This window comes from Apium graveolens, chromosome 4, assembly GCF_009905375.1.
Source record: "Apium graveolens cultivar Ventura chromosome 4, ASM990537v1, whole genome shotgun sequence".
Taxonomy (NCBI): domain Eukaryota; kingdom Viridiplantae; phylum Streptophyta; class Magnoliopsida; order Apiales; family Apiaceae; genus Apium; species Apium graveolens.
In genome coordinates this window covers 303,734,968-303,750,791 of record NC_133650.1, presented here as the reverse complement: position 1 = coordinate 303,750,791, position 15,824 = coordinate 303,734,968, and the positions used below count along the sequence as shown (strand labels likewise).

The 15,824-nt window shown below is 28.5% G+C and overlaps 1 long non-coding RNA gene across 2 annotated transcripts; it reads left to right on the top strand.

Annotated features, from left to right (window-relative positions):
* The first annotated feature begins 11,816 nt into the window (after nucleotides 1-11,816).
* On the top strand, nucleotides 11,817-15,620 carry LOC141721491 (uncharacterized). Of its 2 annotated transcripts, none has more exons than XR_012574753.1 (3): nucleotides 11,817-12,011; nucleotides 12,097-12,154; nucleotides 15,062-15,620. It is a non-coding gene; the product is annotated as an uncharacterized LOC141721491 (long non-coding RNA). The 2 variants fall into 2 exon arrangements; XR_012574754.1 differs by lacking the exon at nucleotides 15,062-15,620 and adding an exon at nucleotides 12,911-13,545.
* Nucleotides 15,621-15,824: the final 204 nt, after the last annotated feature.

The following is a 15,824-nucleotide window of genomic DNA, read 5'->3' as shown; positions in this document are numbered from 1 at the left end:
TGTAAAAAGATTCGATTTAGTGAAATCATAACAAACTTTTCTTTTCTCTCACATCTCTTTTTATCCTTCTCTCTTGTCTCTCTCTCTACTCTCTCAAATGATCTGCAACTGTTCTTGTGTTTATGATGGAGTTTAGTGTAGATACAGGATAGATTCGAGATGCTCGTAGTTTTCAGCCATGAACCATAGGACTATCTTGGTTTACTAGGGCGTCATAGAGCTTTCGATAAGTATCTTTTCTAGACTGAAACTCTTCGAATGTGGTATCAGATTTTGGCATATTTATAACCGGTGCAAGGTATGCAGCTGCATGAAGGTGAATACTCTTTGCCATTCTTCTTTAACTCTGTAGCATCATCTTGCCATTTCAATACATGAGTTTTGATAATTTTACCATTATCCTTTTCTTTCTCAACTTCCCTGGACATGTTGTCCATTTGAATGTTAAGCTTGTCAGTTTCGGAATTGAGTTGGTCAACAAGAGACTTGTAAAAGAATATGTACTTCAAACCACGAAACACAGCTTCAACTGTATAATCTGATACCTTGTCAACAAATTTTCCGATGCATGGAACGTCAGCTACACCCACCATGATTATAGGTTATATTTCAATAATGGAGTAATAATAATAATGATGATGATGATTATCAATAAAATTTTATAGAAAGTGTCTTTTTTTGTTTTTTTGAGTTTGAATTGTAAAAAAGAAAACAAAGATGCAGATCAAGTTGCTAATATTACTACAGATGAAAGATGAAAGGAAAAAAGAGCAGAAGCTGTAATACAAGAGAAAAGAAAGCCAAGAGCTAGTAGCTAAAGAAAACCAATAGGGATGCTAAGAAATACCGTGATAAATGAATCTGGGAGCATCAAATAAGATAATCGGTTATTTATCAAAGTTCTTTCTAACAAAAAACATAATTAAAACATGTCAAGTGGTTATTAGTTTATCCTCTGTCGTCACAGGGTTCGACATGTTTGCACAGATGCACAATTTTTTTTTAATATAATATAATTTTTTAAACCATAATATATATCTTGAATTGAATTTTTTAAATTTGTTCATTAATTTTTTTATTTCTATCTTTTAATATGATATGACTTCATGATAATTATATTAATACACGTACATGTTCATAGTTTTTAAAAAAATATTATTATAGCGATTTTATAGTTTTTTGAAAATAAAAATATAATATTTCTATTATGTTGGAACTTTAAAAAACATATTATTTTAAAGATGTTATTACTTAATCGATAAACTATAATAGTTATTTGAAAAAAGATAATCGTACTGATTGAATGATATAGTTTATTGATCATTTTATGTGTGTTTTAAAAATAATAATAATTATGTTTAGTTAAAAGTTATTTTTTGGTTTATATCAATAGAATACGAATTATGCTTAATCTGATATTAATTTGATTTATCCCGTATTAGTGGTTTACTTAATTTTATTTTAGCTCGAGTCCCATTACTATGACCAAATTCAACTAATTAAATTTAGTTTAATTTTAATTTTTTATGTCCAAATCAATAAAATAGTTTTGTTTTAGCCTGAATAATTAATATATGTGATTTTATTTTAGTTGGTTGAATTTTATTTTAATAATTTTTGGACGAATAATATATAATATTTCGTTTATCCTAATTCAATAGTATAATTTTTTAGACGGATTGATATTATTTATTATTTTTTTCTTAACTCGATGCACATTATATCAACTAAATTCAACTAATTATATTAATTTTGCTTAAATTTATTTTAGTCCGAAATATCAATAAGAATAATATAAAATTAAATATGAATTAGAATTTAAAATTGGTAGAAGAAGTTGACTTTAATATCAATTAATAATGATATAGAATTGGATATGAAATAGAATTTAAATTGGTGGAGGAAATTGACTCCAATATCAATTAGATCTAATTGGAATTAACCGATTGACCAACGGACCAATTAAAATTAGAATAATAATTAAAGGTAAATAATTAATTTCAGCAAGTACTAACCGACATACTACCAAACTTTTAATGTTTCGTCTATTATAATATAGTATTGATAAGTGTTTGGATAATTTAACTTATAAGTATGGTTCTAAAAATCGGACAAATCGCCGATAAATCGGCCAGGTAATCGGGGACCGGAGGCTGACCGATCTGAAATGGTAAAATCGTCGGAAAAAACGTTTTCCGGTCAATTGAGTTAAAATCGGCGAAATCGGGTCAACGCCGGCACAAATCGGGTCGATTGATGAATACGTTTTCTACTATAAGCTTGCAGATGGAAGAGTAGAAGAGGAGGAAATTGAAAGCACGAATATATGTATACATATGTAAATGAACGAAGAGAAACGAAGGAGAAGACGATGCACATAACCCAAAATAATTGTTTTCTAATTAAAAAGAGACACACCTTGTATTCAGTTTGATGTGCACGTCTCTTTACACATCATATACTCACATAATATGGGGTGTAATTTTTAAAAAGGATAATATATATCAATTATGATAATAGAATCTTGCAATATGAAGTTACACTACAAGAAAAACGGGTAAATACGATCGTCCAAAAACCGGTCGTATTTAGTTAAATACGACGTTCGGTCGTATTTAACTAAATACGACCGGTTTTTGGACCGGTCGCATTCGGTCGAGTCATATTTAGAAACCGGTCGAATTTAGTATACGGAGCGGCTAAATTCGACCGCTTAAATTCGACCGAATGCGGTCGAATTATACTTAATTATACTTTATTTGTTAAAAGTATCGAGATCTAATGATTAAAATGCATTTATTTTTCTCTAAAAAAATTATCATATCAATAAATTATATAGATCTTGACATCCTTATGGTTGGGTCATTCATAAACAGTTTTTAAAAAATCAAAACATCGGTACGGGACTAAACACTAGTAAGAATAACTGGTCAAACTATTAGTTGACTGTTAAAATAGTAAATCAAATACATTTATTTTTTTCTAAAAATTTTATCATATCATTAAAATATATAGATCTTGACATCCTTACGGTTGGATCATACATAAACATTTTGTAAAAAATCGAAACATCGGTATGAGACTCAACACTAGTAAGAAGTATTTGTCAAACTACTAGTTGACTATTAAAATAACAAACCAAATACATTTATTTTTTTCTAAAAATTTTATCATATAACTAAAATATATAGATCTTGACATCCTTATGGTTGGATCATACATAAACATTTTGTAAAAAATCGAAACATCGGTATGAGACTAAACACTCGTAAGAAGTATTGGTCAAACTACTAGTTGAATGTTAAAATAACAAACCAAATACATTTATTTTTTTCTAAAAATTTTATCATATCACTAAAATATATAGATCTTGACATCCTTACGGTTGGATCATTCATAAACATTTTGTAAAAAATCGAAACATCGGTACGAGACTAAACACTAGTAAGAAGTATTGGTCAAACTACTAGTTGACTGTTAAAATAACAAACCAAATACTTTTATTTTTTTCTAAATTTTTTATCAAATCATTAAAATATATAGATCTTGACATCCTTACGGTTGGATGATTCATAAACATTTTTTAAAAAATCGAAACATCGGTACGGGACTAAACACTAGTAAGAATAACTGGTCAAACTACTAGTTGACTCTTAAAATAGCAAACCAAATACATTTATTTTTTTCTAAAAATTTTATCATATCATTAAAATATATAGATTTTGACATCCTTACGGTTGGATCATTCATAAACATTTTGTAAAAAATCGAAACATCGGTACGAGACTAAACACTTGTAAGAAGTATTAGTCAAACTACTAGTTGACTGTTAAAATAGGAAAACCAAATACATTTATTTTTTTCTAAATTTTTTATCATATCATTAAAATATATATATATATATATCTTAACATCTTTACGGTTGGATGATTCATAAACATTTTTAAAAAAATCGAAACATCGGTACGGGACTAAACACTAGTAAGAATAATTGGTCAAACTACTAGTTGACTGTTAAAATAGCAAAGCAAATACATTTATTTTTTTCTAAAAATTTTATCATATCATTAAAATATATAGATTTTAACATCCTTACGGTTGGATCATTCATAAACATTTTGTAAAAAATCGAAACATCGGTATGAGACTAAACACTAGTAAGAAGTATTGGTCAAACTACTAGTTGACTGTTAAAATAGAAAAACCAAATACATTTATTTTTTTCTAAATTTTTTATTATATCATTAAAATATATATATGTTGACATCCTTACGGTTGGATGATTCATAAACATTTTTTAAAAAATCGAAACATCGGTACGGGACTAAACACTAGTAAAAATAACTGGTCAAACTACTAGTTGACTCTTAAAATAGCAAACCAAATATATTTATTTTTTTCTAAAAATTTTATCATATCATTAAAATATATAGATTTTGACATCCTTACGGTTGGATCATTCATAAATATTTTGTAAAAAATCGAAACATCGGTACGAGACTAAACACTAGTAAGAAGTATTGGTCAAACTACTAATTGACTGTTAAAATAGGAAAACGAAATACATTTATTTTTTTCTAAATTTTTTATCATATCATTAAAATATATATATCTTGACATCCTTAAGGTTGGATGATTCATAAACATTTTTTAAAAAATCGAAACATCGGTACGGGACTAAACACTAGTGAGAATAACTGGTCAAACTACTAGTTGACTGTTAAAATAGCAAACCAAATACATTTATTTTTTTCTAAAAATTTTATCATATCATTAAAATATATAGATTTTGACATCCTTACGGTTGGATCATTCATAAACATTTTGTAAAAAATCGAAACATCGGTATGAGACTAAACACTAGTAAGAAGTATTGGTCAAACTACTAGTTGATTGTTAAAATAACAAATCAAATACATTTATTTTTCTCTAAAAAAATTATCATATCAATAAATTATATAGATCTTGATATCCTTACGGTTGGGTCATTCATAAACAGTTTTTAAAAAATCGAAACATCGGTACGGGACTAAACACTAGTAAGAATAACTGGTCAAACTACTAGTTGACTGTTAAAATAGCAAACCAAATACATTTATTTTTTTCTAAAAATTTTATCATATCACTAAAATATATAGATCTTGACATCCTTACGGTTGGATCATTCATAAACATTTTGTAAAAAATCAAAACATCGGTATGAGACTAAACACTAGTAAGAAGTATTGGTCAAACTACTAGTTGACTGTTAAAATAACAAACCAAATACATTTATTTTTTTCTAAATTTTTTATCATATCATTAAAATATATAGATCTTGACATCCTTACGGTTGGATCATACATAATTTTTTTGTAAAAAATCGAAACATCGGTATGAGACTAAACACTAGTAAAAAGTATTGGTCAAACTACTAGTTGACTGTTAAAATAACAAACCAAATATATTTATTTTTTTCTAAAAATTTTATCATATCACTAAAATATATAGATTTTGACATCCTTATGGTTGGATCATTCATAAACATTTTGTAAAAAATCGAAACATCGGTACGGGACTAAACACTAGTAAGAATAACTGGTCAAACTACTAGTTGACTGTTAAAATAACAAACCAAATACATTTATTTTTTTCTAAAATTTTTATCATATTATTTAAATATATAGATCTTGACATCCTTACGGTTGGATCATTCATAAACATTTTTTAAAAAATAGAAGAATCGGTACGGGACTAAACACTAGTAAGGATAACTGGTCAAACTACTAGTTGACTGTTAAAATAACAAACCAAATACATTTATTTTTTTCTAAAAATTTTATCATATCACTAAAATATATAGATCTTGACATCCTTACGGTTGGACTATTCATAAATATTTTTTTTAAAAGAACAAAAAATTAGTTTGGGACTAAGCACTAGCGAAAAGTAGTGGTCAAACTACTGATTGACTGTTAAAATAGCAAACCAAATACGTTATTTTTTTTCTAAAATTTATATCTTATCATTAAAATATATATAAATCTTAATATTTGTTTCGTGAACAGCTCAGTTCACAAATAACTTGTACAAAGTTAATAAGTTACTTAAATAATTTATTTTAAAAAAATTAAATTCCGAAAATAATTAATATTACCGAATGCATTCATAATAGATAAATACAATTGATTTCTACTAAAATTACAATTTTTAAAAAAGCGGGAAATTTCCCCCACTTTTGCAACCAATGTTTTAAAAGTTTAGGAAATTTCCCGTCATTTCAAAATATCAAATTCGACCGAAAACGGTTGAATTTAGGAGTGTCAAAAAAAACGCTGGCGGGAAAATTTCCCTCTTTTTTTTGGAAAGGCTAAATTCGACCGAATGCGGTTGAATTTAGGAGTATTGTTAAATTCAACCGTACACCCATTTTTTTGGTAAGGCTAAATTCGACCGAATGCGGTTGAATTTAGGAGTACGGCTAAATTCAACCGCATACGGTCACATTTGTTGCTAAATTCGACCGCATAAATACGACCGTAATTAAATACGACCGCATGCGGTTGAATTTAGCCGCACCCCTTAAATTCAACCGAAAGGGGTTGAATTTAACCCCGGTTGTATTTAATCGGTTGTATTTAGCCTTGTTTTCTTGTAGTGTTACAAGAGTCCAATTTGCATAGATTTATATTCAAATTGTTTATTTAAATAATTATAAAATATTTTAAATTTAAAATAATATTTAATAATTATTAATTTATATATAAATATTAAATATTATTAAAATACATCCAATTTTTGTTCCGATTAATCCCCGATTTGCCGATTAATCCTGATAAGGTCATGCTACCGATCTTCCCCGATTACCGATTTCTGTAACACTGCTTATAAGTCAATTTTTTTTATTATTTAATTGAACTACAATAAATAATTTTTAAATATAATTACCTTAATTCTTATATTTTAAGTTAGATTAACATTAAAAAAATATTTTTTTAAATTAAAATTGATAAAAAAAATGAAAAATAAAAAATAAGTTGAGAAAAAATACATTATTACTAATATTCAACTTATCAGCTTATAAGTTGTAAATTCAACTTATAAATGGGGTCGACAAACACTCGTCAATAAACTGTTGCAGACTTTTAAGCCGTTAAGTTGGCTTATAAGATTTGCCAAACATGCCATATATATTTAAAACATAAATTACAAAATGGTGGTAGCTCTTCACACTTATTTTCAAAAAATTGATTAAACTTTTATAAATAATTGAATTAGTTTCCGCCTTTTACAAGAATGGTTTCGTCAATATGTTATTCGGACTCACACCTTTATTATCACTAAAAATATATGATATCGCTAAACAAATAGATACAAATACATCTCAAATAATTATTACTTTTTTCTCCTATTCTAATTCAATCAAGTGTCTACCTTCCATATTTTTATCAACCTCCTCACACAGGAACACAGATAAAAAATTTAGAAAAATTATATAGAAGAGCATCCACCCATTGAAAAAACTTAGAACGAAAAAGTGATTGTGATTTGTTAATTGACTCATATTAGGATCAATTTAGGAGAACTTTTGAAAATTCTTCACAGACCAGCAATATATCATTATTTTAAAAATTTAAAAGTATAGTCACTATTTTGAAAATAAGTGTAAAGTACCGCCACCATTATTTAATTTATGCTTTAAATATATTAGTAGACTGCGAAAATTTAACAACAATTGACGGCAACCATTTTTTTAGAAGATGGACATAAAAATTGGTCACGTTTTTTAGAAATTTAAAATTTTGACCACTATTCTGAAAATCAGTATAAAATACGGTCAACACTATATAATTTACTCAAAAATAATTCATCTTTATCTTCAAAATAAATAGTTTAACTTTACGGTGGATCAGAATCATATAAACTGTGTCTAAGTATATGAACAACTTTCCTTTAGAACAGAGTATATATAAATTTGTTGCATGCCAACTAAACTAGTAAAATTATAGAAGTATATTTCGGTTGTGATTAAACAAAATGATAAAATGACATAAAATTTGAGCAATATTTTGATCAATATTTCAAAAAAGAAAATATTTTTCCTCTCATTTTACTTTATTCTATTATCGTATGTCAAGTATGTGTCAACAAGATTAATAAAAAACGAACGTTTATTTTATTATATCTACTTCTTTCCGGATCTCATTAAAAAAAGTAAATGAGCAACATATTTGACAAACTGTAACAAATTTTGAATAATGTTTGATAATCTTATCTTACAAAAATTTTATGTTCGAACTACACTGAATAGACGAATAATTTATTAATACTGTATATTTCATGAAAAGAGGTTGTTTTTAGTCAAATACAACTATATGTCATAAATAATTCTACATTAGTTAAATAAAATTTAAATGTAAAATACTATTATTATATATTATAAACACCTATAAAATTTTATATCTGCTTACTTTTTCAAACCAAACTAGAGCTTAATGAACAAGTTAGAATTCCAATTAAGTGCCTGTTACCAGAGCTTAATGAACTAGCTAGAATTCCAATTAAGTGCCTGTTTGGCCTATTTTCCACTGGCCTTCATTGGACTTATATGATAAACGAGAGTAACCGCACCTGTTTGGCACAATTAAGAAAGGTCCGTATTTATAACTTATGCGACATAAGTTAAATATTAAGGAGGAGGTACGTACTTTCCACATTCTTATTTCATTACTCGTCTTTTTCATTTTCTTTTTTAATTTTATATTGTTTTAAAATTATATGATGTGAGGAATATTTTTGATACTATATAATTTTCTAAATTTAATTTGTTGAAGATTTTAATATGAATTATGTGCAGTTTTATTTTTTTAATCTGGATAAATAATACTCCCTTTATCCATATTTACATGTTTATCTTGACTTTTTCACCAAATTTTGACCGAAATTTACACTTATTATATAATTGACATAAATAATAAAAATTATATCATTGGAAAGTATATTTAGTCTATAATAAAACGTAACTTTCAGATTTGGAAAATAATTAATCAATAATTTTTAAGATTAAGTCAAAAATTAGTCAATTTGACTCCTAAAAAAATAAATTGGACATGTAGATACTAAATAATAGGGACGGAGGGAATATAATTTTATTTTAGCCGGGATGAATAGTGTATCTTACATAGCTTTGTCCTAGATCATTAGCCTTGTTATCAAATTTTTTCTTTTTTTATTTTATATCCATGTATTAAAATTAATAACTTACGGTCCGTGCTATGCACGGGTCTTAATTAATATTTATATAGTTTCATTTCTAATTTATATAATTTTATTAAAATTCTATATTAATAATTAAATACTAAATAATGATTATATAATTATAATCTCATTGTGTATAATTTTAAGTTAAGTTCAAATAGTATAAATAGTATATGATTGATGAGATCTTATTCATAAATGATAATGTAAATGTTTGTTGTTGGTGAAATTCGAACCTGAAAACTTATACGTATCTTTATAAATAATAATATAAATGTTTGTTGTTAACAGAATTTGAACCCGATAACGTATATGTATCCTTATAAATAATAATATAAATATTTGTTGTTCACGATATTCGAACCTGAAAACTTGTGGAGCGTTTTGCTAGTACTATTTGGATCTAACGTCTCTTATTATTTGATGAAAAAGATCTGATGGTCGTGATGGAAAAAGATAATCAAAATGAGGGTTTAATCAAACAACAAATTATACCTTATTCTGGTTATTATACTGTAGTATCGATTAATCATGTAATTTATAATTTACGTTTTTTTTTTCAAAACAGAAAATAACAATTTATCTATACTATATTATAATAACCGGAATGAGGTATAATTTTGTTCAACAGTTATTCTCTAATTTTGGTTATTAAGGAAAATAAATAAATAGTGTTATATATCCGCTAAACTACTAAATTGTTAAACTACTGTATCTAATTACCGCGTACTAAACTACAAGCACAACATATTCTATTATTAAAAAATAAATCAATAGTGTTATATATCCGCTAAACTACTAAATTGTTAAACCTGAGTTTACTTATTCTACTAAAGTTATCCTATTATTTTTATTATAAATTTATAATTATTATGTACTAACAAAAATATTTTCAAAATTAGAATATAATGGGATAAATAAAATTTTAAAATATTAACGTTAACCGTGCATCGCACGAGATTTAAACTAGTAAGGTATAATTCACCAAACACATTATCGATTTATAAATAATTTATACGCAAAATTATTTAAATACCTAAATAACTTATAAGTTATAATATTTATATCGCTTATATAAAAAATTTCAATTTTAAGTCATAAATTAGATTTTTTTTAAAATCCTAAAAATGTGCTAGATCCGAGTGGACACATCTGGTTCAATAATGGAGTAGGGAACCCGAACTTACGTACAAACTCAAAGGGTCCATATTCGAAACAACGCTAAATCACAGAGTGACACAGATGCATGAAAGGACAATGAGTCTTAACGCGTTAAATGTACAGTTTGCATGGACCGTCAATTTCAACTTTCAAGCACTAAATATGTAGGCAGGTTCACATGAGCAAGGACCCCCTCAAACTTCAATTTGCACCAACATCTTTCCTCTACTTGGGCCATCTACAAGACTCGCCGATTGGTCTAAATTTGGATCAATTTCGGTCCAAATTTACCCAAAAATAGTGATTCTAACTTAGGTCAATGAATAATGCTGGTATGAATTTTGGGGCGACATTATAGGGATCTAAATCTTTTTATTAATAAAATATTAACTTTTTGTGTTTTATAAATACTAGCTTAAAACATGTGCGATGCACGGATTGCACAATTTTATTTAATATTATATATTTCTTTAAAAAATATTTTGTATTCAATTCTTAATTTTGTTCATCTAAAACTTTAAATGATATGACTTCATGATAATTATATTAGTAGACGTATATGTTCATAACTTTTTAGAACATTTAAACTTATTTAAAGACATAGCATTGGTAAGGGTGGAAAACATTATTATAACAAAATTATTATTTTATTGAGGGTAAAATTATAATGTCTCCATTATGTTGGAACCTTAAAAAATATTATTTTAGCATGGTGATTACTTAATCGATTAACTATAATTTTATAAAAGATATTTTACAAAAATAATATTACTGACTGAACGATATAGTTTTATTGATAATTCTATGTGTAATAACCCCAATTTTTGGAAATTTTTGAAACCCTTATAATTAGTGTTTTTGCTGAATGAGAAAACTTTTCATGCCACACTATGTAGGGGTTCTGTTATGGATATTCTGAGATTTTATTAGTACTCTATATGGTATATAAGTGTATGTAAAGATCGTCAGAATCCAATTCCGAACACTTTGATTTTTCCCGAAAATCTACCAGATACAGAAAGAATTGAGTATAAGGTAACAGAATAAAAAGGATTTAAATTCAAGGATTATAAGAGAGGATCATGAAAGGAATATAATGTATTGAGAAAGGTTAAAGAAACCTAAGTAATAAGATCCCGGGTATGATCCCTCAAACGATAAATGAAAACGAAAGTTAAGTGAACCGTATAACAGATCAGCGGTCATTAGGCAAGCAATTAGGAGTTAATCAAGGAGGTTAGGGATGATGATGTCATCAAACCAACAAGGTGTGGACAAGTGGAAGCATTATGACATGTGCAAGATGACATAAGCATGACAAGGGGTTTTGTTTTGTTGGTTGATTTTGGGCCATGTAAAATTTACCATGGTAAAAAGCTAAAACATTATCCAAGGCCAAAAAGGAGAAGCAACCAAGCAAATATCATAAAACACAAAAATTAGAAGTTGACTTTCCCATTTCAAGAAGAAAGCTCTCGGCTAAAACAAACCCAGCAACTTCAAACTGCCATATCTCCTTCAATACTCACTCAAATGTTGTGTTCTATAGCTCGTTGGAAAGGTATTGAGATATCCTACAACTCTTGTTCACAAGTCTCTTCCAAATAAGCATGGTAAGACCCTCATTTTTACAGTTATTTAAATCGGACTTTTAGAAACTTCAAAGCCTAACTTTGTGTTCTTGATTTCTTTGGAAAGATCAAGCTTGTAGGAGGCTCCCTAAGGCTTCCTAGCAACTTAACACCTCCCAAGGAAGGTATAAATCTTCACACCCTTTAGTAATAAGTTTGAATGTTGAAGTTTGGAGATGGGTTGGATGGATGAGTAGTAATTTGAATGATAAGCATGATTCGAGCTTAATTGTTAAGTAGTTTAGTTAAAGTTGGAGATGTTATAATATATGATTGGATTGAGATCCTTGAGCTTATTATGACTGAAATCAGTAGCATTGATGTGTATCTTGAGTTGTTGTTGATTGGTAGTTGGATTGATATGATTTGGAATGGTAAAAATTTGGGAAATCGCGTAAACATAGCCGTCGTAATGTCCGATTTACTTTAGACTGCTTTTGTTCATAACATTAGGACCCGAGAACTCCCTGCTAGGTTTTGACCATTGCCATGTTTAGATAGTTCATGTTATGAGCTTCGTTTTGATATGTGGTTCGTTTGATTCCGATGAACGGTTTAGGAGAAACGACCGTTTTAAATAACGACGTTTCGCGAACGAACCCTTACCCCTCGCCTTACTTTGAAACATAGGTTAAAGATCTTAAATGACTAATTTAAGTATAAAACATTTATTTAAGGTGTAATAGGCAGTTGGTAAGACACTCGCGAAGGAATCGCCTTAAAACTCGTAATGGTTAAATTATTAAAAAATGGTGGAGCCGAGGGTACTCGAGTGACTTAAGAGAATCAGTAAGCGCAAAACGAGCGTTAGAGTCTGAGTTGGTTAGAGTATAGATTTACAAGTGACTTTGGTTTAATTCCAACTTACTTGTTGTTTATAGGTTACCAGACTCGTCCCGAGCCATTCGTAACCCCCAGTCGCTCAGGCAAGTTTTCTACCCGATATACTGTTGTTGTGATGTAAATATATGTATATGCATTATCTTGTGATAGTGCATGATTGTTATTAGCAAATTTTGCGATATATTGGAGTATGCTGATATGGTATATATGCATGTCTGTTTCGTAATCTGGTTATCTATCTGTTGATTTCAATGCTTATAGTTGCATAATACCTATGCTAGAAATAAGCAAGTAGTTGCGTATACCCTTAGTATAGGGGATAAAAGGTGAACATATTTCTAAACCGGGAGTCGATGTTCCCAAGTATATTATATATATATATATTTATATATATGGATATAGTTTTTAAAACTATGGATCGAATAAGGTTTATTCGATACCTTTATTTTACTTAATTGAATATTAATTTGAGTATTCATTCGAGGGCTTATGACTCAGTTTATTTTATTATTTGAATATTATTTGAATATTCATTCGAGGGCTTATGACTCAGTTTATATTATTATTGAATATTACTTGGATATTCATTTGAGGATGTATGACTCCTTTATTTTATGAATATTATTTATAGTATTCATTCGAGGTATTATGACTCCGCTTATTACTTAATAATATTCTTTATTGTATTAAAGAATAAGGTGTCGATAATCAAACTTACTTTTGATTATTCAAATAAAGATATTACTTTCGTATAAGTATATCTTTGATTATTTGCTATTCATTTCAAGTATAAGTTTTAATACTTCTACTTCAATTATTTTATAAAGATTATTCTTTATGGGAATATTATTTAAATAATAATATTCAGACATTTTCTAAATATTCTGGGGACTGATTTACTTCATTAAATCAGCTTCACTCCAAACATTCTTAAAAATGTTTTGCGAGTCTTCAAAATGATTTTTTTAAAAGTTAGAGCGGATCCCAAAACTCATTTTTTTTAGATCCTCCTTTCGAAGGGGATTTAAATACTCGCTCAAAACCTGAGGGATCCGGCTCTGTGGTGTGTTTTATATTCGCAACAAGGTTGCTGTTTTGATAAATGAATTGATTACTTACCCAACACTCGGGAAGTAAAATTCTTGGAACAAGTTAATCCATTAACAGGCATCGCCTGGGAAATATCGGTGAGTTCTCCTTTCCAAATAGATACAACTTCTTGGTGGAGCCGTATCAACAAGTTTCTACTTGGGGAAAGTGGGGACAAGCTTTACGTTTCAGAGTCATGGATTTCATCTGAACTAGGAGTGGCGTAAGTGGCCGAGTAGCGCCGGCCCAGCCTTATTATATTGGCCCAAATGGCCTGGAAGTTCCGCTAAGGCGGTCCATTCCTTAGGAGTTCAGTGTTCGGTTGACAAGTAAATCCGACAGGTTCTCCTCTACATGTAGAAAATGGTGGGGTTGTACTACTACGACTGATCATCGTAAGTGGTCTTCCTGGCGCGGCAAACTCCCGTAATGAGTTCATCATCCAATTGGATAATTTCTGCAACACTACCCAGAGCACTTCGATAGAAAGGCTATGGTTGGGCGATTGTTGAGTGTTGGCAGGGTCAAGTTTTCAAAATGATGTTTACATCAAATGAAGTATCTCGTAACTTCATTTTATTTTGATAATATTTTAAAGATTTAATCTATTCAAATCTTGCCTTATAGTCTCATCTATGTGATGAACTTTTGAAGCTAATTATAACTTGAACGGTGGTAGTTCAAGTAGTATTTGGGAAAGATATAAGTATATTGGGGTATCTTGTAACTTCATCTTTTAAACTTATATCTAATTAATAATTGTCTTATGAATGACAAAGATTTTCAGAAAAACGTTGAGACAAGGTTAGATATATGAGATCACCTTGCAACGATATTTTTTTTATACAGTTATACACTGGGACTTTGTGTATATTGTGCATGGAAGAGGACTTCCAATATTTTGAAAAGTATATATGTATATATATATGTACTGAATATTTTGCGACTTCATCGCATTAAGATATCAACTTGGTTCATTTCTTTTGACCAAGACTTTCATGAGTACTATGAGAAGGCTCATATATTGTTAATCATTATACATATTATTTTGGTGGGCTTGCTGCTCACCCTTGCTTTCTTCTTTCATCACACAACATCAGATAGACAAGATGAACCGGACCAAGCTCCCGATTCGCAAGAGGTTAGGAGACGTTCCGCAGTTTTCTAGAAGCACTGATGCCGCCATAGCTGAGGTAGGAACTACCAATAGGCTAGGCTTTCAACTTTTGATGTATCAGATTATGTATATTTATGAATTGTAATAATGGCAAAGAAATGTAAATTTATTCAGAAACCTGTTTAAGGTGTATTGGCATATAATTGTGGAATAAAACGACTTGTGATTATTTTTGGATATTCATCTCTGAGACTATAACTTGTGGTGTGTGTATTTATTGTGGGGTCACAGTACAGAGTAGTTGATTATTTATTAAGATTGGGTGTTGTTAAGGGAAATGGAACTCGTGACAACCCGGATCCCCGACCCCGGATTTGGGGGTGTTACACTATGTGTATTTTAAAAAAAATATTTATGTTTTAATTAAAATTTGATTTTTTAGTTCACATCAATAGGTTACAAATTATACTTAGTCTAATATTAATTTGATATATTTCGGATCAGCGTTTTATATTATTTTATTTTAACCTGATGCCCAATACATCGACCAAATCAAACTAATTATTTTTAGCTTAATATTTTTTTTAAAGTTGGATAAATAAAATAATTTTGTTTTAGACTGAATAATTAATATATATAATTTTGTTTTTGTTGGTTGAATTGTATTTTTATTTTAGTTTTGTGTCATTCTTAAGCAATTGTATAATGTATTTTTTTATCCTGGATAAATAAAATATATTATTTTG